The sequence below is a fragment of the Neopelma chrysocephalum genome, unplaced genomic scaffold (genome assembly GCF_003984885.1).
Source record: "Neopelma chrysocephalum unplaced genomic scaffold, ASM398488v2 Primary Assembly neopelma1_43, whole genome shotgun sequence".
Taxonomy (NCBI): domain Eukaryota; kingdom Metazoa; phylum Chordata; class Aves; order Passeriformes; family Pipridae; genus Neopelma; species Neopelma chrysocephalum.
In genome coordinates, this window is record NW_020897702.1 from 5,732,535 (window position 1) to 5,758,287 (window position 25,753).

General features: G+C 40.3%; 1 protein-coding gene across 6 annotated transcripts in view; it reads left to right on the forward strand.

Moving 5' to 3' along the window:
* ATP8A2 (ATPase phospholipid transporting 8A2) overlaps nt 1-25,753 on the forward strand; it is a 329,286-nt gene that overhangs the window by 144,477 nt on the left and 159,056 nt on the right. The window lies entirely within an intron of this gene.

Here is a 25,753-nt window from a genome sequence, read left to right on the forward strand (position 1 = left end):
CTAGTTTAATGAATTTCTTCCTATCACATGTAACAGGTGGGATTTGGAGGGAGCGTGTGTGTGCAGGCAGTGAAGTGGGCCCCTACCAAATCTTCACCATTTCTTTCTCCAGTCCTGCTTGAGTGAGTTTTAACATAGATGTGGCTTGACCAGATGATTCTGCTGTGCTCTTTGGTGTTTTGAGGTAGTGTGAGGTTGGACTGGGTAGCCATCCAACATGCTTTTTGAAAGACTGCTTCATGAAAGGCCCAGTAGCTGCAGGTAGATGCAATCAGGTGGCTCTTTCAAGCTGTTTTGAAGGTTTAAATGCTGCTGATAAGAATTTATGCAACTGAGCAGAAATACTGCAAATAAAGAGATGTATTTCAGGCCACTGGGGAAGTGTTCCTTATAACTGGTGCATTAAAGCCTTGCATAAAGGTGGAGATGAAAAGTTGTGAAGCAGACAAGTCAATAAAAGAAATTAAAACAGAATAATCTCTGCAAGGCAGGAAAAAAAGTGTATTTGGTATGCTACAGTTTAAGGGCATTGAGCCTGGCTGATGGGCTGGATGAAACTTCAAACTTTGAACCAGGCAGTGTTTCAGTGGAGCAGTTCTCTCCACACTGCTTTAAGATGAGTGGATTCACGTTGTCCAGAAGTTATGAGTGTTCACCTGTGGCTTGACTTGAGTCTGAAAAGCTTGTTGAGCTCAAGCTTTTATGCAAAGTAATTAGAGGCAAATGAGAAGGAAAAGCAGACCGCAGGGCTTAAGAGGTGATGTGCAGGTCAGACCTCCACATTTCTTAGGTGTAGGGTTTATGGTGTGGGGTAAGCACACAGCACAGGAGCATGCTTCTACAACTAGATCTTTCCAACACACCCACACCTCATTTCTGCTACAAAGTGAAGACAAAAGGTGTTTATAGGCACAGTAGATCAGAAGGCAACACGAGTGAGTTGGATGCATGGCAGTGATTAAAGGAAAGAGCCATGGAGCTGTGTGTGTGAACAGGGTTCTTGTCAAGTGTGTTCATAAATGTCACTTGGCTTATCAAAACGATGTAATGTTAAGGGAAAGCAGAACTCCTTCAGGAAGTTCCCTCTATTTGTGAGACTAGGAGAGTTCATACAGACTGTGTTAAAGCCCATTACCTGGAGTGCAGTTTGATAGTCTGTGTTAGTTGGTAGCGTGTAACAGCTTAATAAGGTGTGTAATATTGAAGCACTGAAAGATAAAAACAATGAGATAATCACAGATGCATTGATGGAAGTGGTATGTGTCAGGCCATGAACTGCAGTGAACAGAAGACACTTCAGTCAGCTGCAAGGAAGCCTGTAAACACACTGGGGTAATTTGCCTCAAGGCCAGTGTTTTACACCGTGTAAATAACAGAGGAAGGACTTGTCTGAGGAGACCTAACTGCTGTCATGTATCAGACTGGAGACCAAGCTAGAATGTGCAAGTACAGCTTTGTTTTGTTCTCTTGGAGCACTAGATATTGCTCAAACCTGTGACTACTTTGGGCCATTTCAATTGTTTGTTTCTGTAACTCCATATTAGCAGATAGTGATCAAATTCTTCTTAAATTGATCAGGGGTAGTCATAGTAGACAAAACCCATCTATCTCTACGTGTATGCATAGGGGTGATGTGGCAAATACATGGGACTGAAAGGATGCAGTTGTTAAATGTGTGATGGTGACTTACAGTGATTAAGGAAAGTCTTTATAAGTACTTCAGTGCATTTAAGTCAGAAGAAATTAATTATGCTGGAATAAATGGGCACTAGCATTGTTGTATGGACAAGACTGGAAGAGATGAAAGGTAGACAATAGGTAGCATGTTCTTTCGAAAACTCCCAAGGAAAGGAACACAAAGCAAACAACCATATGAACTCAGTTATGAAAACAAGTGTTAAAAACTTTCAATGCAAAACCATTTGTGTTTAATTTTTTTTCAGATAAAAATGGATCTAAATTAAAAAAAATCCCAAACATGTAAAATGGAGCACTTCTTGCCTGGAAAAGATGTGTGTTTTTTTTTTCCATTTCACTGAAAACTGACTTTGCACTCACTGTGATCCAAAAGTCTCTCTTAAATTACCTTTGCTACCAAGATCCCATGTTCTTCCTCATGGGAAAAAAAAACAACCTACACACTGTTTTCTGCTACTGCATTAGTCTAAATTAGTTAGCTATTACTGAGGGGGGACACACACCAAAAAACCAAAACCCCATCCTTTTCTAAAAGCTACAAGATTCTTGACATTTCAGCTCTTGAGAAGTGTGATTTATGTTATCCTAAATCAGTCTCCTTGATACTAATCAATACTTTCTCTTGGTTTTAAAACAGGAAATAACTTCAGTCTGTGTTTAAATCCTGCAATGTCTCATGTCATGACCTTTTAGTAGTTTGTTCCTTTTCTCCCCCTTTCCCTGTTTTTTCTTCTTTTCCTTCTCACAAAGGCCCCTCAGCTTGTCTTTGAGTTTTTCCTGAACAGTGGGAACTGTAGATGTTTCAGTTCCTGCTTTGGGTATGTGTATCTTAGAGGCTTCCAGTGCCTACTTTCTCACCTTCTTTGGCCTTTCCCTTTGCTTTCCTTTTCCTTTCATATCATGCTGTACTTTTCTCAACTCTTCAGCTTCTTCTGTCCACTTCAGCCCTGGGGCATAGGCTTCTAGTAGTCTGAAAGCCTCCTGCTCCATCTGTGGAGATAATGAACTTCTTGACACCAGCTGCATAAATCACTGTTGTAGATGGTAGTGTCAAGTCAGTAGGAGCATATGGGAGAGTAATTGTGTCCAAACAGGCATTATGGGCATCCAGTGATACTGTGCATTAGGAAATAGAAAGCCTATATTTCTTTATAGCATTTTGATGGGTAATTCAGTAGTGTTAAATCCGTTTCTGAAGGAGTATGGGGACACTTGGTATCTCTCCAGTGGTTTTCATTTGTTTCATTTGGAGACCTGACAAACCAAAAATATTGGAGGGCTAGTAGTCTTAGCTGAGTAGACACGTATTAAGAGAACTCTGTACATAACTTTAACAGACCTTGGCATAATTAACAGGATCTTCCAGGAGGGGCCCAAGGACTAAACTGGCTGGGATATCATGCTTAGCTTTTGCAGACGTTGAGAGTGGAGGCTCCTGGCAGGGCAGCTGTCTGGCAGGACACTGGTGCAGTAAGGAATGCTAGTGTTAATTTATTCATTCATGTACCAGAATAAACAGATGGCACTGCTACACTAATGTGTATTTTCTTTCCCCTTGGTGCAGATATTTACTGTCTTTATGAACAGAAAATGTTTTAAAAAAAAAGTGCAAAAGAAATGTCTACTAACTTAATGGCTGCTTTATTCCTTTTTCCTTCTCTGCAAGATATGTTTTTATGGTTTTGTTTTTTTTTTTTTTTAAAGAACTGAGTCTCATGAGTGCTGTCCTCAAGTTCAGCTTCCTGGTTAAAAATCTACATGTGGTAATATAATATTCTTTTCCAGGAAAGATTTTTATGGTATATGTAAATGAAATAAGACCAGCCCCTGGTGGTATTGACAGGATGCTGAGAAGGAAGCTGACTCTGTATTAACGTGCTTGGAGCTTAGGTCATTCTCACCGAACCCTGCAGCTCTGTGAGGTTCAGCTGCTTGATGGAGATGACTTTGCATTCTTTCAGTGACCCTTTGTAAAATACTGTTTCATTAACGAGAAATTTTTTTTCCAGACATATCTTTCCTAAATTATAGATGATACTGATTTGGATGTGTAATAGTTCTGTTTATACAGGCATAATTAAAGAAATGTGAGCAGGAATCCAGCCAAAATCTGGTGTAAACTTTACAATGGGAATAATCACTTTCTTTTGTGATCATTCCATTCTCTGGATCAAACTGACTTCTCCATATTTTAATCCCTTTGAGACTGGTGTGGTTTCCTTTACTTAAACTTTGAGAGAAACTTTGATTTCTATCAATTTCTTTGTTTTCAATAGTAAGAACTTTTAGTGGGAGTGGAATGGGATTTCAGGAGACATCAAACGTCACTGGAACATGGATATGCCAAAACAGTTTATAGGCTTGCTGTGGCATTAGATGTATTGCCCTTTTAGAACGTCTTCTTTTGTGCTGACAGCTTGGTTTGAGGAAACTTCAGCGATCTCTTTCAGGAACAGGAGAAAAATTATCTGGACAAAACTGATCCTCAACGTCTTAATGTTGTACTTGATGAAATGGGTGTTAGTTGGTACATTTCTTGCAGAACTCATCAAGTTGCCTTATTTCACAGCTTGAGGCTTTCTTGGGATTCTGGAACACTGAGAAGAGTATTTATTTCTTATGTTCAGGAAGCAGTAAACTTTGACTGCTTTTTGTAGTGCTGTGTTGAAAGCAAAGCTTCTCTCAGGTTCTTTTGCCTTCTAGCAAATATGTGTAGGATAAGAAAAAATATCCTTCAATTGAATAATTGGTTGTTTCCACCAAGTATTCTCTGTTTAGAACGTTGGTAGTAAAGCTGAGGACCTTCTGTCAAGCAAAACACTAGCAAAGGAGGAAAAGCTAGTTTATCTGATGCAAATTTTGTTGTATCCTCTATGGATTGAAGAGCCCTTTGACATCTGTTCAGAGTGATGAGTGGATGCGATCACCCAAACCAGTGTAGCTAGACTGATCTCAAAGTCTTTCAGTTCTGCAGTGATGCCCAACATTTTGTTATAAAACACCTGTAGTACAGTTAATATTGAGACACTTGCAGGGCCACGTGTTCTGATTATCCTCTGCTTTGTACCAAAACTTCTGCCCTCTCATTCTTCTCTGCTGTAAGTGGTGACTCCTCCCCCTCATCTGATCACGTGAACACATGCATTTGCTGTTCACATTCACTTCAAGTAAGAATAAAGGCGTTAGCTGAGATGAATATACTTTGGGAAAAATACTGGTTTAATGTTTTTGCCGATTTTGAGATGGCTTTTTATCTTAAAGGATAACTCAAGAATGGTTAAGGAGAAATATTGAGTGTCTTCTTGCATGTACGTGATGTCTGAGTCCTTGTGTGGGGAGGGGGAATCTTGATGTAATTAGATCTTTGTTATCCTTTCCTGGTGAGAACTCCTTGGGACCTCTCTATCCCTTTGTGTTTCCTGTTTGCTTTGCCTTCTCGAAGTGCATTAGCTCAATTAGGCATTTAAGACAACTGCCACCAAAGAAGCAAAGGAACTGAAATATCAGTAAATACTGAAGTGTGTGGAAGAAGTTGGTTCTCCTTGTTAACTGTCTGACATTTTAGAAACAGTAGTAGCTGTGCTTTCTTATTTTTATCCTATGCTTCTCATATCTTTAGGAGGTTTCCTTAGTACTAATGATTAAAGTCTGTTAAAAGATGAATATTCAAAAACGTGCCATTGCTGTTGCATGTTCTTTTTGTCTCTCACAGGTAAAGAAGAAACTGTGGTATGCACACAATGAAATGAGATTAGATCCTTTTGTTTTCTTTGCAGCTGATTATTCAATTAGAAATTGTTATCTTGGGATATTTTTGTGAAGATCTATATTATCCTGTCATAAGATTTGACAGGTGCTGCAGCCTTCAGGTATGCCATTTACAAAAACTGAAGAGTTACTTAAGCCTAGAACAGAGCAATAGTGAAAGGGACCCTGCAACACAAGGTCTGTTATTACAGAAGTGTGATAACTCACTTAGGCTCTGCCAGATACAGAAAAGGCAAAATCTGAGGTAAGGAGATCATAGCAGATGAATCCATAATGTTCATTAAAAGGTTGGCTTTTCTCTTTTGTGAACACCTCCCTTCTCAGAAAGACATAGGCAATGAGAGCAGAAAAAGAAACTTGAATTCTCAATGTTCATAAATACTGCAACTTTTTTAGAATTTCTTGGATGTTTGAGCTATTCTGTAATTTTTTCAAGTTTTTATATGCTGTCAGTGGTGAAAAACTTGTAGAAAGGCAGGCTTACCACTGTCAGGATTTCAGTTCAAAGCGATAAGGGGTACTTACCTGTTCATGACAGTGCATTATGTTTCACTGCACAAATTGTTATCCAGTTCACTGCAGTTCTAGAATTAGGTGAACTGGATCGTAGCTTTTCTTTTCCAAGAGGTTTTAGTAGGCTATCTCCAAACTTAATGGATAATAATGCAGTATAACTGTTCTTTGACTAGTGGTAAAACCATATAGAAACTTATATTTGCTCTAGTTGTCAGCTAATGATTTTAAGCCTGTTTTCCCATATTAATTGCAGTGGTCAGTGTTGGACTAGACCCAGTCTAATCCAGTTTTTGATTTCAAACAGTGACCAGTAGTCACTGCCTTGGGAATGTGTGTATAGGTAGTGAATGAAACTTCTGTTGCCGGCAGCTATATCTTCATCTTGTTTTCATAATTCTTCATTGATTGTTTTTTTGTTCATAATTTTTAAATCTTTCTTTCTGAGTGTGTTTAAACTCTAATCTCAATTAGGTATTTGTCTATAATCTCAAGCTGGGCAGAAGGTGTTATGTACTGTGCAGAGGAAATATTTCCTTTTGCTTTTAAATCTGCCCTGTAATTTCATTGGATGCCATCAAGTTCTGCATTTGAAGACATTATGGATAATCATACTCTGGACACTTTTCTTCTCCCCTTCCTCCCCATCAAATATGCCTCCAGCATATCGACTTTTAGTTGCCTTTTTCAGATAGAGGGTCCTTGTTTGAAAGGACTTTAACATTTTTTTCTTCTCTGCCTGCTGTTTGTGGGGGGTTTTTTTGACTTTTTTTTATCTGATTGAGAGAGAAGAGCTGCCTGCCAAGAGTATTGATATGCAGTGGATTTATGGGTTTGCATAATGGGGAGTGTTGTTGTTTATATTTTTGGGTTTATAAAGTTGTTGCCTTTTTGGACACAGCTGAGCAATTTCCTTACTGATGTGTTGAAGGTGTGTAAACATATGGCTTCTAGATAGTCATGTCCAAGGTAAGACGAGGACTGAGACAGATGAGTAGCTATCATGCCTGAATTTGTCTGAGATGCATGAAACAGGCCTCTGTATGTCTAAATTCTTTTAGGGACTAGCTTTGGTATGTATATTGAAAGTAGCACATGAAAAGCTAAGTGTCCTCTTTAGACTGTTGGAGTTTAAAACCATAGCTACTTTTTTTTGCCCCTGAGATCAGGGTAAGGTATACCACTCATCTCCTGCTGTGCCACTTGAACAATCACAGGGTCAGAAAGTATGCTGAGTTGTAAGGGACCCACAAGGATTGAGTCCAACTCTTAGCCCTTCACAGGACCATCCCCAAGAGACACCCCAAGTGCCCGAGAGTATCATCCAAATGTTTCTTGAACTCTGGCAGGCTTTGTGCTGTGACCACTTCCCTGGGGAGCCTGTTCCAGTACTCAACCCTCCTCTGGGGAAAGAACCTTTTTCTAATATCCAACCTAAACCTCCCCTGACACAACTTCAGGCCATTCCCTCGTGTCCTGTCACTGGTCATCACAGAGAAGATCAATGCCTGCCCCTCCTCTTCTCCTCACAAGGAAGTTGCAGTGAGGTCTCCCCTCAGTCTCCTCTTCTCCAGGCTGAGCAGACCAAGTGACCTCAGCTGCTCCTCACACGGCTTCCCCTCAAGGCCCTTCGCCATTTTCACTGCCCTCCTTTGGATGCTCTCTAAGAGCTTTAATATCTTTCTGTGGATCGTGGTTTCTAAACACTGTTCCTGTTATTTCTTCCACCAGTTATTCAGAGAGGTAAATGTCTTCATCTTGTCAAACTTTATCCCTGTCCACGGAAGGAAACTTAGTGATCTGTCAGTACCTAAAGAAACAATTTGTTTAATCTTTTGTTTTTCATGCATCTGGGACATGGTCAGTTAAATTTAACCAGAGATTTGTTTTCCTAGCAGTTAAATAACTTCAAATTATAGAGTACCCATCACAGAGGAGGGAAAAAAAAGAGATTGTGCTGAACCTGGGAGGGTAAAACGTAACGCATTATAGCCAGAGTTTGTACTACTTGTGACACACTTGAAAGAGTCATACACCATTGGTTCAGATTTATTTTTGTGTGTGTCTTAGTGTTCTTCTGTAAACACTACAGCTGCTTTGTGAAGAAATGGGGTATTGGGACTAGTGGAAAGTTGAAAATGTCTTCACTAAAGTTATGCCAGAGGAGTTGGTCACTGGAAGCTCTCCAGTGAAAGGATGTTGAAGGAGAGTCAGTGAAATGGAAGACAGAAGAAGGAATTTTAAGCAGCACAAAAAGTGAAGAGAGAGGTCATGTTTGTTTCCTCTAATTATGATTTCAGGAGAGTAACTGGCTGCAAAATTAGTTAATTATCTTGTGTTTATTGTAAATTTCTATGCTTTCTCTGAAGACACCAGAAGTGCTTTTGCTTCATAAATCATGTTAAATCAAAGCACTTTCATTATATTACAGAGCTCTGTAAATTGATGTCACAACTTGAGAAAAACACTTTTATCTGCAAGCACTTAAGAACGCTGCCACTTTCAGAACCAAGCAAGACATTAGTAGCTGGCTTGTTCAACTCCTTTCAACTTTCATGCTGACACATACCATATTGAAGACATGGGCTGTTTGTGTAATACTTGGTTTGATCTTTTTCCTGGTACTTTCGGTACTGTTGAATGAATCAAAGGAAGTTACTGCTCTGTTGGGCATTAGCATACATTTAGATATTTCTGTATTAAGAGCTGTTCATTGAGGAAAAGGCTTTTATATCAAAAGGAGAGTAAACAGTATGACCATGGCTGCTTTGAGCTGTTGACCCACATATATTTGAAAGCGAGCCTGTTTGTACTAGCAATTATTCCAGTTTCCCTCCTCTTTTTGAAATTTTAATTCATTTAGTCTTTAGCAACTGTGCGAAGGCTACAGATGGGGAAAGGACTCTCAGTGGCTCTTGTGGTGGTTTGCTTGATTTGTTCATTTGCTAGCATGCGCAACAGAGTTGATTTCTTTATCTACTGCTTCACGATGTACTGGAGTAGTAATGCAAAGACAATTGCTAAATATTCATAATTTGTGCCTGACATGTGGATGTAACTTCCCTCGGAAACTTTTTAAGGTGAACTTACTGGGAGAAATGAGTTCTACAGAGGACTGACTAATCATCCGGACCTTATTCAAGCCTCATTAAATTCAATGGAAGGATTAATTTTTTGACTGGGTTTGTAGTAATTACTGTCAGCTACTAAATTGAGTAAAGAGCCACTTAAAGCCATCTGTGGCTTTCCTAATGTCTTACTTATGCTGTTTTATAAATGTCACAGATAAGTAGGCAAACTCAGGAAGGAATAGAGAAGAATAAAAGTGTGTCTCAGATATAAAAGGCTGGGAAATCTTATTGTAGAAGTTAGCATTGACTATGATAATTATGGTCCAGTGCAATTGAAAAAGGTTTTTCTTAAAACCTCTGTCTTTGGTCAAACTTCTTTGCAAATATATGTGACATAGATTTAGGAAGATTCCAACTCTGATATATATGCTTAACTTTCATAGCAACTGTATTAGAGAAATTAGACTAATGGTCAGTTTCAGTTCTACTACTTATTCCTGCTCAGTTTCTTAAATTAGGAGAATTAGATCTAGTTCTCACTTTCTTTTTATCTAGCAAAGATGAGGGAAAGCAACTAGAAATGTCTATTACTACAAGGCATTTCTCTGAGAAGTAGGGTATGATCAGACATTATGAACTAATGAGATGAAAATGTTAATTTTTGCTGGATTTGGAAATAGTAATGTGGAGAGCGCTAAAAATCTAAGTCTTTGAGAGCTGACCTTCTTGGAAGCAATCTTTCCCATGTGGAACTTTTTTGCTGGATCAGAGTAGTTTCTGTTGAGTCTACACTGGCTGTCTAGCTTTCTCAGGAGATATGTTTATTTCTTTTGATGGATTGGCTTTTATACCAGATGTATTTTTTAACTGAAAAGTCTGTGGCATAAAAATAACCAAGAAATTTTATAGTGTCTACCCAAAGAGCTGTTAACTTAAAAGTTGCCAAGTCTGATGTATCTACTGCTAAAATACAAAAATTTCAAGTTAGGAAATTATGCACAAGGTTATTTATATAACTTCAATGCCAGTGGATTATTCAGGCAAAAGAAAGGGGATGATGTGATGGTGAGAAGAGTTTGAAGTGCTGATGGATGAGAAAAAGGCGAGGCTGGAAGGAGAGGACTGTTTACCTGGGGAAGATGCTCCAATAACATGGGATGATGACTACGTGTAGGGGAAGGAGATGAGGTCACTTCTCTACTGCAGTGCCCAGTTATGCTGGCTCACTGGAGACCTTTAGCACACAAGGCAGCATGTGTGTTAAGTGTACTTGTTTGAAATCAAGGCCTTGCTGTTGACATAACCACATGGGAACCCTCTTCAGGGACCATTTCAGTCTTTTACTAGGGATGTGCCTCCATTGCCACTAAACTGAGACTTCAGGTGTAGAACAGTCTAGGTGGAAGAGATCTCTGGAGACCTAGTCCAACCTGTCACTCAAGGCAGGGTTGTCATCCACAATCACGTTTGCCATAAATTCTTGTAGTTGAGCTTTTGGACAGAGGTTCTGCAACCTTTCTGGCAAATCTTTTCCATTGCTCAACACCTTCATGAAAACATCCATAATATTCCTCCTAACTGTTTCTGTTTGCAATCTGTGGCCATTGGCCCTTGTTTCATTTTTGATGCAACAGGAGACTTGAGGTAACTCACCTTTCTTCCTTGATACATGATGACTGTGATTTTTTCAGTAGTTATGCAGTAGTAGTTTAGCAACTCTTGTTGTTAAACTGCCTCTTAACTGCACAAGCCCAAGTGACACAACCTCCTCTTACAAGTTATGTGTTTTAAACCCCTGACTGTCTTAGGAATTCTCTGCTGGACTCTAACTTCTCCCCTCTTTTCAACTTGGGCACAAAACCTGGATGTACTATAGATTTTGCCTCACCTGTGCTGAGGAGAGGGCTGATAATAACTTGTGTCTTTGTCCTGGTCACTCTTGTGTCCTGGATCACTACCTAGTACGTGGTGTGTCTCAGTCACACTAACTGTGCACTTCTGACTGTGCTGGTTTAAAAGTTAACCAGCAAGGCAAAATGAACTCAATTCAAAAGAGAGATTTATAAGTCAGAATAACAATTTATTAAAATAATGCAATAAGTACAATTATACAGACAGACAATTGGTTTTAATCCACAAAACCCAAATGTACAAACCCAGCACCCTGGGGTATGAACAAAAGTGGTGTACCTTGGCCCACCCCCCGAGTCCAAAGCAAAGGGAGAGGGAATAAACCTGCTGGTGGGAGAGCTGCTGCAGTCTGGTCAGAAGTGGTGATTGCAGTCCAGTCGAGGGTGGTGGTCTCAGCCTGGTTGGGAGCAGCGGTGGTCTGCTGTCTTCCTCTGGGTCCCACGAGAGAGCGAGCCCAAGGCTCTGAAACTCCCAGTTATATACTCTCCAGTTCAGGCGGGAGTGCTCAGTCCCTCCCTCAGAGTAGGGAATTCCATAAAAGGGCAAGCGGATGCTCAGTCCCTCTTCCATATAAGGGTATCAGAGCGGGGGATTCCATATAAGGATATCAGAGCAGGGAATTCCATAAAAGGGTACAGGAACATCTTCCCACCTTGCAGGCCTCTACTGACAGCAGTTTTTGGGAAATGGCATGGAGGCCATAGAATACACAGTTTTGGGCTACACCCATCCAGGGATGAATTGGTCCCAGCTGCTCTAACCAGGACACTGACTCACATTGAACCTGATGCCCACCATAACCAGGTTATGGGCTGACCATTTCCAAGCCTGCACTAGTACATGGGGTTATTCTTCTCCGAGGTGTGGAGCTTTGACTTTCTCTGTCTGAACTCCATGAGGATGTTGGCTCAGTCCCTGAATTTCTGAAGGTTCCTTTCAATAAAAGCCCTTTGATTCCTCGTAATTTAGTCCCCTTAGTTCAGCATCATCTGTGGACTTGCTGAGGATATCCCTTTTGTCAGCATCTGGGTTACTGATGATGTTGAGCAGGATGGAGTTTCATGGTACCTCTGATCATTGCCAATTGGACACTGAATGTTTGACCTTGTTCCTGTGAACTATATTCTGTACAAAGAATGTTGTATTAGTTATGTCTCAAATACATTAAAATGGTTGGATCCTCACTTGGGCTAATTGCTGTGCCTTGCTTCAACATGTTGGCTTGTGTTTGGGGTACTGTTTGTACTGGATATGAACAATGTGAATATGAATAAAATCTGTGCTCCTAAAAACTAAATAATAGTGTCTCTACAGTACTATTATACTCGAGTGCATAGAGAGAATAAGCAGTTTTTCTGTTTCATATAAACAGTTTGGATTTTTTTTTACATTCAGAAGATTTAATAATTTACTTTTGGCATTTAGTCTGTTTTTGTAGAAGTTTTTTTGTAATCTAAATTGTTAGCTTTGATTTTTAAGTCACAATCAAGTGTGAGTGTAAGGCTATTAGTAGTTTGTGATCTCGATGTTTTTCCGTTATACTCCTGGGAGAGTTGCTCATAAAATCTCTCTCCATCTTCATGAAATGAGTGTTTTGCACACTTTCAAGTTAGATTAGAGTTGCTGTGGCCTTCTGGAATCTTGTGGTAGAAACCTTTGATTATACCTTGTACATCACTGCCAGCAAACTTCTGGCAAGGCTACTCCAACCTATTTGGAGAAATAGGATGTAGAGAACTGTGTAGATGTATACAAAGTGTAATCAATTTTTAAAACTTAGTTTAAGAAAATACAGTGCCTAGAAGATGTGTGCTGGTGGCTTCTTTGGTGGTTAGAATACAAACTGTGCCATGAGAACTCTTATGGTGGATTGCCATATACAATTGCCGTCACTAAAAAAATTGGCACATCTGATTTTAGGAGGCTTGAGATCAGCCACTTGTGTATTGCCTCCATCTCTCCCCCCCCTGCTCCCCAGGCTCTCCGGCACAGTTTATTTGAAGATAGTATCTATGTACCTTGTATCCTGCAGTGTAGACTAGCTTTTAGAAGGCATTCATTGTATGTCTGAGTCTGTTGAGCATGAGCGCTTTTCACATTATCACATCTGTGTTCAGCTTCTGCAATGTGTCTTAAGATCTTGCTTTCCAGTTACCAGTTCATATTTGAATGTGAGATTCACTTTTTACCTCAATACCTGTTTGGCTATAGGATTTTTCAGTGTGTTGTATTTAAAAATGAATTGCTGTTATTTGAATTTTGACAGTATGTAAAATATATAAAATTATCAACTTTTGATATCTAGTTGTAGTGGTTTGAACCAGGTTTTCCCCCTGAAACTAAGAAAGTGGTAACCCCCAGGGGGTGGTGACCCTTGGGGCTTGACCAATCAGTGCTCCTGCAAAATATAAACATATCCCTGGAGACCGGAAGAGAAGCAGTGGTACTTGTTGGGAGAAGAAGAGGTGGCCATGTTGTAGAGGCCACGAGGAGAAGGGGCTCCGGCCCCTTGGGGGCCTCTGCCCCCCCAGCCCCCAGTTGGGGGGCTGCAGGGACTTGGAACAGTGTTAGCTGGACTGAGTGCCTGTGGCTAGGAGCTGGGGGAGTTTTCTCCCCCGTAAGTAGAAGTGGGAGACGCTGGGAGCAACGACGGAGCAGCAGTGGAGACAGCAGCGTCCGAAGAGCAGTGGCAAAAAGCCAACTGATAAGGACCAGAAGGAGGAACACAAGCCGGTATGCAGCTAAGGCAGACACAGAGGTGTCTGAGGAGAAGGAAAAGCAGCAGCAGGAAGAGAATCGAGACCACAGCACAGACAGAGTTCTGGGGGTAAGAACTGGCTCAAACCAAAACCCCCAAACTCACTAGAGACCCCTCTGAGAAAGAGGAGGGGGTGGTGGACTGAGTAGAGTCCTAAAGTGCAGTATGCACTACAGAGAGGAGCTAAGAAGCTCCGGCCTCCTGAGAGCTCAGCCAGGATGGCCAAAGGAATGTGTGTGGAGGGGGTGACCTTGGGCTTTTCCCCCCCCTCCTTGCTGCAGCTTCAGAGAAGCTGGCAGCCATCTTTGAAGCAGAGCACAGAAGCTCTGTGAAGGGGCTTGATCTCCCCTGAGGATACCAGACCGTCACGAAGACCCCGGTGCTTCGTGATATGACCATGGTGTAGCGGCCGTGTCTGGGGTTACGCAGCCCATGGAAAGACCCCCTGTTTGAAGACGGGGGCCGAGAGAGGCTTGGAAGACCTCCCTCGTGTGTGCTGGCAGAGAGCCAGCAACTACTACTGCTGCCTGAAAGAGAAGAAGAAAGCCTGCTGCCTAGAGAGACACCTGTTGCTCAGAGACTGGAAGGGGTCTTTTCTTCTTCTTCTCTCCTGGACTTTTATTTGGAGGGAGAAGAGATTTGGCCCATTGTAAATATTACTGTCATGGTAGAGATAGATATAGAGTTAAGATTGTATGCAGTGTATTATAGTATTTATTTATGTGTATAGTCTTTGTAATATATTCCTTCCCCCATATTGAGTCTCGTGTTTTTGTCTGGAAAACCCATCTCACATGGGGTTGAGATGTGGGAGGGGGGCTAGGAATCAGAATTGGATTTTGGGCCTTTTCAAACCATGACACTAGTAAACAGATGTAAGTGAACTTAAGCTTCCAAGTCTTAGCTTGTAACTAAAAGATAGACTAAAATTTACTGTGTAAATTGACAGTTGACTACATGCTGCTATAAAAGCTGTATTATTGAGTCAGGTGAGCATGCATCAGCTCTAAGCCTTTCTCTAAACAGAAATTACTGTAAAATGTCTTGCTTTTCATGGCTGGATTTAAAAAAGAAAGCATCAATTTAACCTTATTGATATGTTCTGGTACATGTGGAGAGTATCCTATCTAACTCAAAAAAACTGCTTTCCTATTTCCTTTAGAGCCTGTTTTTCAGCACTGGGGAACTCATCGTTTTTCCTCCCAGGTTTTTTACTTCTAATCTGGTTTGAGTAATGAAGAGTGTCAGTGAATACAGTTTGACTTCTAGCAATTCCTTTTTTGTCTCAATTTCCATGGTATCTTTTTAACGAGATGTTTCACGTGGTCTGGCTCATTTAGCTCTTCCAGTTGTAGCCAAGGCTATGGATGATCTAAGTGTTACATTAGCAATAATAAGGTAGCTCTGTCTGATACTTCAAATTTCCTTGTAATCCTTTCCAAAGTAATTCAGCATTACTTTGGCACTAATGTTCTGAAGCAGGCCAGTGCTTAAAAATCATTGTAGCAGTGAGAGGACACCTCTCTTCTAAGAGTACATATGGTACAGAAGTGTATGTGGAAGAAATCTGCTCTTCTCTGTCCCCAGTAATGCACTGGTACTTCATGCTGCCTCTCATTTGCCCAACAGTTCACCTTAAAAGACCACTAGTTAATAGGAAAGGGCTCATTATAATGCCCGCTGAAATGTTTCAAAGCTGGTTTTCTCTCCAGGAAAGAAGGTCCTTTAGGCAATGTCCTTCTGCTAGCTTTCAGGAAAAGATTAACTTAAATGCACTTATTTTCTCTATGCTGTTCAAAGCTCTTTACGTATAATTGTTCATATGTCTGTCTTTATTCCCTTAAATAGAAGGGGTGGTGGAAAGCACGATCTATCCTGGCAGCAATTACTTAGTATTAACTAAGCATGTCCTGTGAGACAGGGGCACGTATGTTACCAAACTGGAACTGCAGCATTTTGCGTCCTTTCTGTAAAGATGCGAATGTCTGACATTCTGAGGACTTGGCTCCTAGTTCTGTATTCTTAACCTAATTCAGGAAGCAAAATTGTTGATGTGTTTGAGATATTAAGCACAATATTTGTGCTTTTTTTGACTCTCTGTACTCCATGGAGCACTGTCTTGTGCAAAGCTCCATCTGTACTGGTATGGCTGGATCCTGTGGTCAGAAATATGGATGAGAATAAAACTAAAAATCATATGTGGAAAAGAAAAACAGCTCTGAGAGTTGAGACACATTCAAGAAATCAGACCTGTAATTTTTTTGATGCATTTTTTTTTATCAAAACCATTTAAGATCCCTTTCAGTAACAGCAAGGTGGCCAGTGTGGAGCTTTCAAGAGGCATAATTCTGAAGTCAGTGAAAGTTTGGGAAAACAGAGGAAACTGTGTTTTGTGAGGCTTCTCCTTGTGTGTGAGGCACTTCAGGCTGTCCATATATACACTTAATAAGAGCAGTAAGAAGCAAGCATGAACACTGGACTGTGTGTGTTCGTCCTGTGCTGTTGAAGTACTCTCTGACTCTGCCTGGACTGCACCAAAATACTTGCACAAACTTCTGGGGGCAGTCTGCTCAAGCACCTTGGTAGAGGTGAGACTGGACCAGATTGGCCTCTTTTTGCCCAACAGTTGCCAACACTGTTACAGCAAGTGGTGTACTTAGGATTCATGTGACAGTGTGTATGGCTTTAGTTTCATGCGCTCTTCTCTGCAACAGAGTCCTCACACTTGAAAGGTGCTTGACAAACAGAGGTGCAGGGGACCAATATAGTTGTGTTCATTCTGCTGTTTTTCTGTTTTGCTGTTACAGAGGCAGCTACTATTAATCAAAGTTGTTTTCATAAGCCACAGGACATTTCCACACCTTAAACAAGATATGGATATGTTGAACCATGTGTGAGGGTTACAGGTGCCCTAGAATATGGCCATGTTAGTGGGTGGCTATATGCAGAGATACTATTAATATATCTTCTTGATGTAAATTTGGTCATATTAACTTATAGTAGAGGTGGTGGCTGATGAGTACGAAAGCACCCTCTTACCCCTACATGCTGTACTTTAATGCTTTGGTTTAATCGTGAACTTAATGTATAACTGACTTTGCTAAGAAAAGCATGAGGAGGGAAAGGAGGAAAAAGAAAGCAGTAATATTCTAGAGCAGTATTGCTTGTATTGAATCTGACGTTAGAGGTTAATGTCAAGATCCTTTTTTTCAGCTTGTGTTTGGGAGTTGTGAGAATGCTGTGAATGTTCTCCTGTAAGTTAATACCTAACCTGGCTTTGGACAGAGCACGGATTTAATAGTTGACCAAGACTGAGCTGATCCCGGTCAGACTTTCGGTTGTCATTGTCTTTTTTATATAAAAGTTGTTTCTGAATTTTTATTTTTAATCTTAGTGGGAACACCCTGGTGCTCAGCTTCCCCAACTGTGGAGAGATTATGGAAAGTAGAAGTTCAGGGTTTTTTTTTTTCTAAATGTTAATGATTTAGGGACTTTGCTTGTAGGCGTTTTGCTCTTGTTAAATAGAGACTGAACTTCAGGGAAGGATGGAAAATAACTTGCATTTTGGTGGTGTTGTAATGAAAATTTTGGGATCTCACCTTTCTTCCCTGATACATGATGACCCTGATTTTTCAGGTATACCGGTAACTCTGAAATTGAAAATTTCACATTTTTACCGATGTGGTACTTTAACTTTGGATAGTGGGTCCTCCACATGATTGCAGCCCTGTGACCATAATTACTGGCTAAGATACCTGGCTCCAAATTGTGTCTGTTTATCTATTCCAGGAGCATGTAATTCAGAAATCCTAGGCTTTTTAACAATAATGTGTAGTTGCAAGTTGATCGCTTATATGTATTCTTACATTAAATTCCAGGAAACATTTCATAGAAAGGGTGAAAAATAAATCATGCAGAGTTACTGGAACTCAGAATGAAAAAAAAAAAATCTGTCGGTGGTTGTGGTGCTGCTGATGGCAGACTCTCTCAAATCTGCTAGCTACATATCCCTTCATCTTCCTTCCACATCAGGGTTTGTGGTTTGTTTCTTAGGTATATGATCCTGAAAGCAGTAGTAGTTTACAACAGTAATGCTCTCCAAAGCTGCTTTATTTTGTATTTCTGAGCTGTGGTTAGAGTGGAGGAGGAGAGCACCTGTCAGGCTCCTGAAAGGAGGTTGTAGGGAGGTGCACATTGTTCTCTTCTCCCAGGTAATAAGTGACAGGAGAAGAGAAGGTGGCCTCAAGTTTTGCCAGGTGAGGTTTAGATTGGATATTAGGAGAAAATTTTTCATTGAAAGGGTTGTCAGGCATTGGAACAGGCAGCCCGGGGAAGTGGTTGAGTCACCATCCCAGTAGGTATTTAAAAGACAGGTAGATGTGGTACTTTAGGGACATGGTTTAGTGGTGGACTTGGAAGTGTTAGATTAATGGTTGGACTTGATGATCTTGGATATCTTTTCCAGCTTTAATGATTCAGTGATTCCATGATTGCTGCCTGTGTGGTGTGGTTGATGCTACTACAGTATTGCTATTCTGTTTCTAGAGGCAGGTGCTCACCCTGGCTCTTCCATTGGGTCTTTTGGCTTTACTGCAGGGCAGAGCCTTGATAAATGGGCTGATGTGCTTATTAATGGGCATAGTGTTAATTGTCACTTAATCTCACCGTGCATTGCAAAATTCTGTAAACTGCTCTGCTCTGTGAAACACATGGGTGCTTGCTCTCTGTGCATGCCTTCAAGGTTATAAAGGCACTAATCTGTATGTTTTGCAGATTGAAATTTTTTTGCTCTGTCATTAGAAAAAGGCCAATTTCTGTGTTGCGTGAGAGCTGCTCAGGCTGATTAGCATGGAAATGAATGTGCCCTGATCAGCTTGGGGTGAGGGAAGCCCAAAATTAATTTGATACATTAATTTCACTTTAAAAATGTATTATATGTGTTGCCACTAGTGACCATTATAGTTAAAAATGCAAAATAGTCTCTCATTCAACACTGTGCTTATGCCAACTCATCACTTTGCAAATAATTTGTTTTCTGAACTAGACTTTCCCTCTTTAATCGTTGTGCCATAAAACAGGCTGGAGGAAGGGCAATCAAGACAGAAATGTGCAGGGAGAGGAAGAAGATGCTGACTTGAAATTTAATCCTGTGTTCACTGAAGTGTTGTGTATTATATCACACTGTTTAATATATTGAATCCAGCTTATAAAGGGACTATTTCCTAACCCTTGTCCTCTGGAGATCATTTCAGTGGCAACTGTGAATGGCAAATGAGTTATTGAAAAGGGTATTTTTAAGAGGAGATGAACTACAACCTGAAAGTACATGTCTAAAGCCCGATGAATTGCACTCTAGAACTGTCTGTTTCTTTCCATTGACTATTAAAAAAAAAAAGTGGCATGATAAGTGAAGATAGAGATGTCTCTGTTGAAAACACATAAATGTAGTTGGATACACCAACTACCCTTGGTGCTTTTTTTATGAACGTTAAATTATCCATCATTTCACTCAGTGCTGTCTCCAGAGTTGTGCTGGCTCTCTGTACTGCACCAGAGCCAGTCCCTATGAAAGCTGTCAGCAGGGGAAGGAGTTTCAGAGCAATTAGTAAGTATAAACCATTCGATGTGATGCACACTTTGAATCAGTGTGATGTGTATGTGCTTTTGTTCACTTTTCTTCTGTGTGGGTTACACAGAAGTCTATCCAAGATATCTCAAGAGCATGATGACTGCAATTCAAGCCTAACCCTTGTTTGGATGACACATGGTTGAGATCTGCATCCTGATGTATGTCAGGATAAATCACTGTAATTAAGAACTGCTAAATATGATGCCATTGTAACATTCCTTTCTTTCTGAGCATTACTGTTAGTGGTGTGTTAATTTATCTTTCTTATTTTTCTGGGAACCAATGCATACACTTATATGACAGTATTGATAGCTGTCAGCTTTCTGGGCTGTCTCTCATCTGCCTTTTTTGAAGATGAGGTCACTGAGCTTTTTGAAGTACTAGTGTATTTTATGATGGAATAGGGTAAAATCATGTTCACTGCAATAAAGGGTAGACTCTTAAGGGCCTTTTGTGTTGCATTAACAAGGCATTTCAAGGAAGTAGAGTATCAAATTCACGTTTCATGTTAAAGACATTAATGCCTTTGTTTATACCTGTTACAGCATGGAAGCTGAAGAAAGTAACACTTGAAACAGCTTCCTTTTTTGCCTTCCTCTTTGAACAAGTAAACATTAAAAATTTAAAATGTGGGTAAGAATGTCCTTATTTTTAATTTTGTATTGAATTGCGGGTGTTGAATGTATGCAGTCTTCAACAGAAATGTTTTAGTCTCTTTTTTTTTTTTTTTTGTGGAAAGGACACAAACAAGTCCCCCCAAAAACCAATACATGTAGACAGAACAGAGGAGATGGCTGAGATTAGGTATCAAACTGTGCCTTGCTTAGGTGTGGAAGAGCTTGTCTCTTCATGGTCCTTGTAAGATGGGCTGGATATAAACTGATCTCTTATAACCAACTCTTTTTTGTGCCTATATCTTACAGATAAAAGGATTCTAATAGAGTTCACTTATTTTGTTCTTTATTAATCATGTCTCTTTTTATAAAGAGTTGATAGTTGCAGTTGCTAGTTCTCTATCAGAACACTGTCTTCATTTGGTCCTTTAGGCTTCAATGCAATAAATAAAACTAATTATTTTCCAAAATACTGCATTTCTATTTCTGAGCTGTGGTTTAGTTCTGTATTCTTCAAAATGTCTGCAGTTTAAGCAGCTGTAGTTTAAGGACCTTGTGTGAAAAGTATTATTTTCAGTTGCTGTCATGTGTCTGTAACTGCAATAAATACAGATACACAAAGGAACAGAATTAAGAAACTGTTCATCACTTCTTCCTGACAGTATCATGCGGAGTGTAGCTGACCAATGTGATATTGGGCTATTTGTGCTGATTGCATCCTTCCCATCTCGTGTGTGACTGCATCTGTCTTGATGTATGAGATATAGTCTGGGAATAAGAGGAATAGCTGCCTTGCCAGATTGCAGAAAGTATGCAGTAAAGGAGTTGATTGTTTTAAATCAGTTGAAGTACATTAAAAATTAAAGCTCTATTGCTTTGCTTTGCTGGGTTAAAATTGATGTTTGCATGTTTTGCTTCTACTTACTTTTTGGGTTTTAAAAAATTTTAGTACTGAAATGAGTTTCTAAACAGAATGTTTGATACTTATTTTTAAAATATCACTTCACTGTTGGTTTGGGGGGGGAGGTTGTTGGTTTTGTTTTGTTTGGTTTTTTTCTTGGTGAAATCTTTCACTGTATTATGACAGAATTTATGAATTACTCTGGTTGTCCCATAAAGTATTCATGATGAAAAAAATTGGAAGATTTTCATCTTGTTTAAACTCTCTTAAAAAAATAAAGTAAGGCTGACCAGACCTCCCAGCAAAATGCTGAGTCAAATCACAGAATATCTCAAGTTTGAAGGACCCATAACGATAGAGTCCAGCTCCCTGCTCCTTACAGGGCTACCTAAGACTAAACCATATAAGTAGAATTGTTCTGAACAGGCAAAACATATCAGGTAAGAAGTTTGCTCATAAGAATTTGTACTCAGCCTTAAGAAGTAAATGCAGACTAAATGTTTAAAGCTATTTGGCGCTGCTCTGCAGAAGTCAGTGGGAAGCCACTTAAAACATCCTCTGTGGAAACCATCTGTGTTACTGCTCTGTGCTGTGTCCTGTGCTGTTTCTTCATGAGCTTCCTCTAAATTCAAGAGGGACGTTTAAGTATTTACTGATAGTAACAGTATAGTACTTCGTTATCTGAAAAGTACTTGCCCCCTTACCTCCTTCCACTGTGAATTTAAGTGATCTAAGGATAGTTAGGTCCATATCTTCCTGAGAATCCCTGTCTCTGGGCTGTATTTCTTTCCCAGTTTCTTCACAAGGTATACTTCTTTGTATCCTCTCTTGCTTCCACCTGTCCCATTACAGAGGAAGCGATGTGGTATGAAGGCATTAGTCATCCCTTCAGGATGGAAACTCCTTTCTGTGTTAATCTGTTAAAGGTGCTGATAAAGACTAAGCAGGTTTGAGTCCGAAGAGAACCTTCTATTTTTCTGTATTAGCTTTTACTCTTTCAAGAGCAAGACTACTGGAAGAAAGTCCCAGAGGTGGGCGAGGACCAGAACAGTTGTATGGCTGACACTTAACTTCATATATCCCTTCCATCATCCGTGAACACTTTATATTGCAAAGCTAGATGTTGAATGCTAAACACTTTATAAAGGTGAAGTCTTGAGCTCAGGCTCTCTGCAGCCTGAGTAGGTTAAATTCAGATTGTCAGGGAAGCAGTTTGAGCAAGAATCTGAAGACTCGATCTGGCAGCTACAGTTGTGATTCTTGAAACTTGACTTTTTTTCCCCACAGTATATGTAAAAGAGACAACCAGTCTACAAGAAGTCGATTGTATCTGTTGGGAAACATGTTTTTCAGCAGAGGTAATAAAAATAACTTCAGTTATAACAAATATTTCCAGTGAACTCTTGAGTTGCACTCAAAGAACTAAGAAGCATTGCTGTCTGATCAGTGAATGAGTACATGAGTAAGCAGATGATTTGGATGCAACTGATGTTTTATTCACAACTTAATTCTTACTTGGGTGTATATCAAGGCAAGGCGTATATCCTGATGTTGCTGCAGTGAGCTCTGCTGTGAAAGCCAGGGATGTTCCATCAAATGATAAGTACCAATAGTTGCCTGTCATTGCAGAATTTTATTTTCCAAATAGTTAGTTCTTTTCGTGCACTTTTTACTTTGAACTTATACATTTGTCTGCAATCTTTGTGAACTTGGCTATTCCTCTTCCCCTTCCAAGATATCACCTGGGGGAAGCTGCACGTTAATAGTATCCTGTGCTATAATCTTCAGTCATTCATGTAGACAGCTTACCAAATGTGGAGAATTGGACCACAGCTCTGATCATCTGGCTAAGGGGCTTAATGTTATCTAATGCACTGTGTTGGTACCAAAGAGATTATTAGGAGCAGAAGAGGTTTGGAGGCTGAGAGAGTGAGTTGAAGGAGGAGGGGTGTAAAACCCCTCAGGAAATCAGTAGCCATCTCAATTTGCAACTTCTGTAGTGCAGCAAAATGTATTCTCTGGAGTTGTGGGCTGTATTTGATGGGGAAAGTGTCAAAGAGGATGCTTGCTAAAAAGCTGCTTTTTAGAAGAAACAACTATAATGAAGTAACACTTCGTGCTGAAGTCTTGTCTTAGATTTCATCTTCTTAAACCAAGTGCATAAATATTTGTGGTATTTGAAATGCATATGTAGTGTTTCTGGTAGTTTGTTTAGTCTTATTAGGCAAATAGGGATGTTAAACATTAACTGAGTGTTATATAACTGTGGGTATGATTAAATTTAATTTGGTCAAGACAGTAAAAGCATACTCTGTGTACATTATATAGTAGTTGATAAATGTATTTCTGTAGAGACATTCCATTGACTTGCCAAGTAATCATTGTCACAATTGTCATTAATGGCGAAGTTGACTTAAAATCTGAAGCCACACCTACACTGCAGGCACAGGAGTGAATACAGGCTATGTTAGCTTGCTTGACCTGTCCCAGCTAAACTGCACTGGAACAAGCTTCAGCATCTCTGCCACATTTTGGTCATGACTGAAGTGTCTGTTTAAACTACAGAATCAGAGATGCTGTTCACGTTCTGTCCTTTTTCCTTCCTGTGCTCCTTTAAGCATTTTTGAAACTAGGGAGCTTCTTAGCTATTTCTGTTGCTACATAACCGAGAAGTGAAGAGAAACTGAGCTTCCGAGGGATGTGTATGCCTGAAAAGGGTGTTAGCAGATATGCGTAGTACTCTGCTATGAAGAATAATTGCAAGAGGGGACTGCCAAATGTATATGGTCCTGTGCACTGGAGGTGCCCCTGGGGCTGGTAAGGGGGGGTCTGCGTGCTTATCAATCCAAGCCCTGCAGAACTGGCTCCATGTCCCTCTGGAGTGCACATTTTGTGGCTTGAAGTCTCTTTGACTCCTTGCTCCATACTTCAGTATTTTATTGTGTGAATATTGGGGGAGAGGGAGGAGAGCTTGTGGATGATAGAACTGCTTTATAATTACAAACCAACACCTTTCATGCACCCTAGCTTGGTAAGTGCATTGGGGTTTTGTGTTGGTAATTTAACTGGGCCTCTATAGTGCCCAGTGGTGTTTTCCCTGCCAGGTAACAGAGTGCTTCATAAATCTATCCAATGGTATTAAGTAAATTTTATGGCTCAGTCATCTTTTTCCTGTATTTGGCTTTTAGGAACAGGACAGCTGCTAGGCTTCTCAGGTGGTTTAATTCACATGTGAAGTTTCAGCCCAGCAAATTTCTTTTTCCCCAGATTACCCATCAAGTTATTTTAAGAGTGATTTACTAATAAAATACATATTTAGGTATTTACTCAACAAAATCAAGGCCATAAAACATAATGCTGAACAAGATAGATCTGCTTTTTTTGATCAGAAGTAATCCAGTTGGATGTATTAAAGGACTGTGTAAGTTGCTCGCACAGGAAGTAGCCTCTAGAAAAAATGCCATGTAAAAAACCTTCTGTCTTCCCTATTCCCCAAGCTCCCCATTCTCCCCTTATTTTAATAGTAAAGCTTTTAGATATCAGTTACATTCTTTTTCTTGAGTGATTTGTGACTGACTTGAGATGTGGACAAGTTTTGTCTAAAGCTTTATTTAAGGAAATATAAAATAATTTGGAACTATAAGTAAAAGTGATGGGGAAAGGAATTAGAGTTGTTTGTACAGATAGGGTTAGAATGGAAATGTTTAATCTATGCATAGGTATTTCCACAATACCTCATGATTTGGTAACCTGATCCACCTTGTCCATGACAAAAGGGCATTTTGGGTGTCTTATTCAATTTAGAAACCTAGTCCTGAGTATTTTTCCACTTTTGCGTGGTTTAGACTAGCTCAACTCTTTTGAATTCCGTGAATTTTTATTGACTTGAAATTGATATAAAATGAGAGAAGGATCAGGTTAAAGTAACTGCCAATAAATTTGATAAGAATATTCAGATGTCATGGAGTCAGCCTTTTGTTTTTGAGTTGGAATTGAGTAACATCATCACTGAAGTCAGAGTTGCACCAGCACACAAGGCTCGTGTGAGATTAGGAGGTGGCCTTATGCTTTCTGATGGATTCTATGTGCATAGTCTGAGATTGGAAAGATGGCCTGGCAAATGGGAAGCTAAGCTAGAGGAGGGAATAGAATCATTTAGGTTAGAAGAGACCTTCAAGATCATCCTAACACTGACAAGTCCACCACTAAGCCATGGCTCTAAGTGCCACATCTACATGCTTTTTAAATACTTCCAGGGATGATGACTCCACCATTTGCTTGTCAACGCTTTCCCTGAAGCAATTTTTCCTAATATCCAATCGAAACCTTCCCTGACACAACTTGAGGCCATTTCCTTTTGTTGTTATCACTTTTTACCTGGTGCAGGAGACCCCCACCTTGCTACCATCTCTTTGATGATGGCTGTAGAGAGTGACAGGGTGTGTTACCCTGCCCCAAGCCTCCTTTTCTCCAGGCTGAAAAACCACAGCTCCCCCAGCTGCTCCTCATAAGACTTGTGCTCCAGCCCCTTCACCAGCTTCACTGCCCTTCTCTGGACTTTCTCCAGCACCTCAATGTCTTCATGGTGAGGAGCCCAAAACTGAACACAGGACTCAAGGTGTGGCCTCACCAGTGCTGGGTACAGGGAAACCATCACTGCCCTGGTCCTGCTGGCCACACTATTGCTGGTACAAGCCAGGATGCCGTTGGCCTCCTTGTCCACTAGGACACACTGCTGGCTCATATTCAGCCATTGTCAACCAATACCCCCAGTCCTTTTTTGCTGGACAGCTTTCCAGCACTCTTCCCCCAGCTTGCAGCGCTGCAGGGGGCTGTTGTGGCCCAAGTGCAGGACAAAGTGCTTGACCTTGTTGAGCCTCATACAATTGG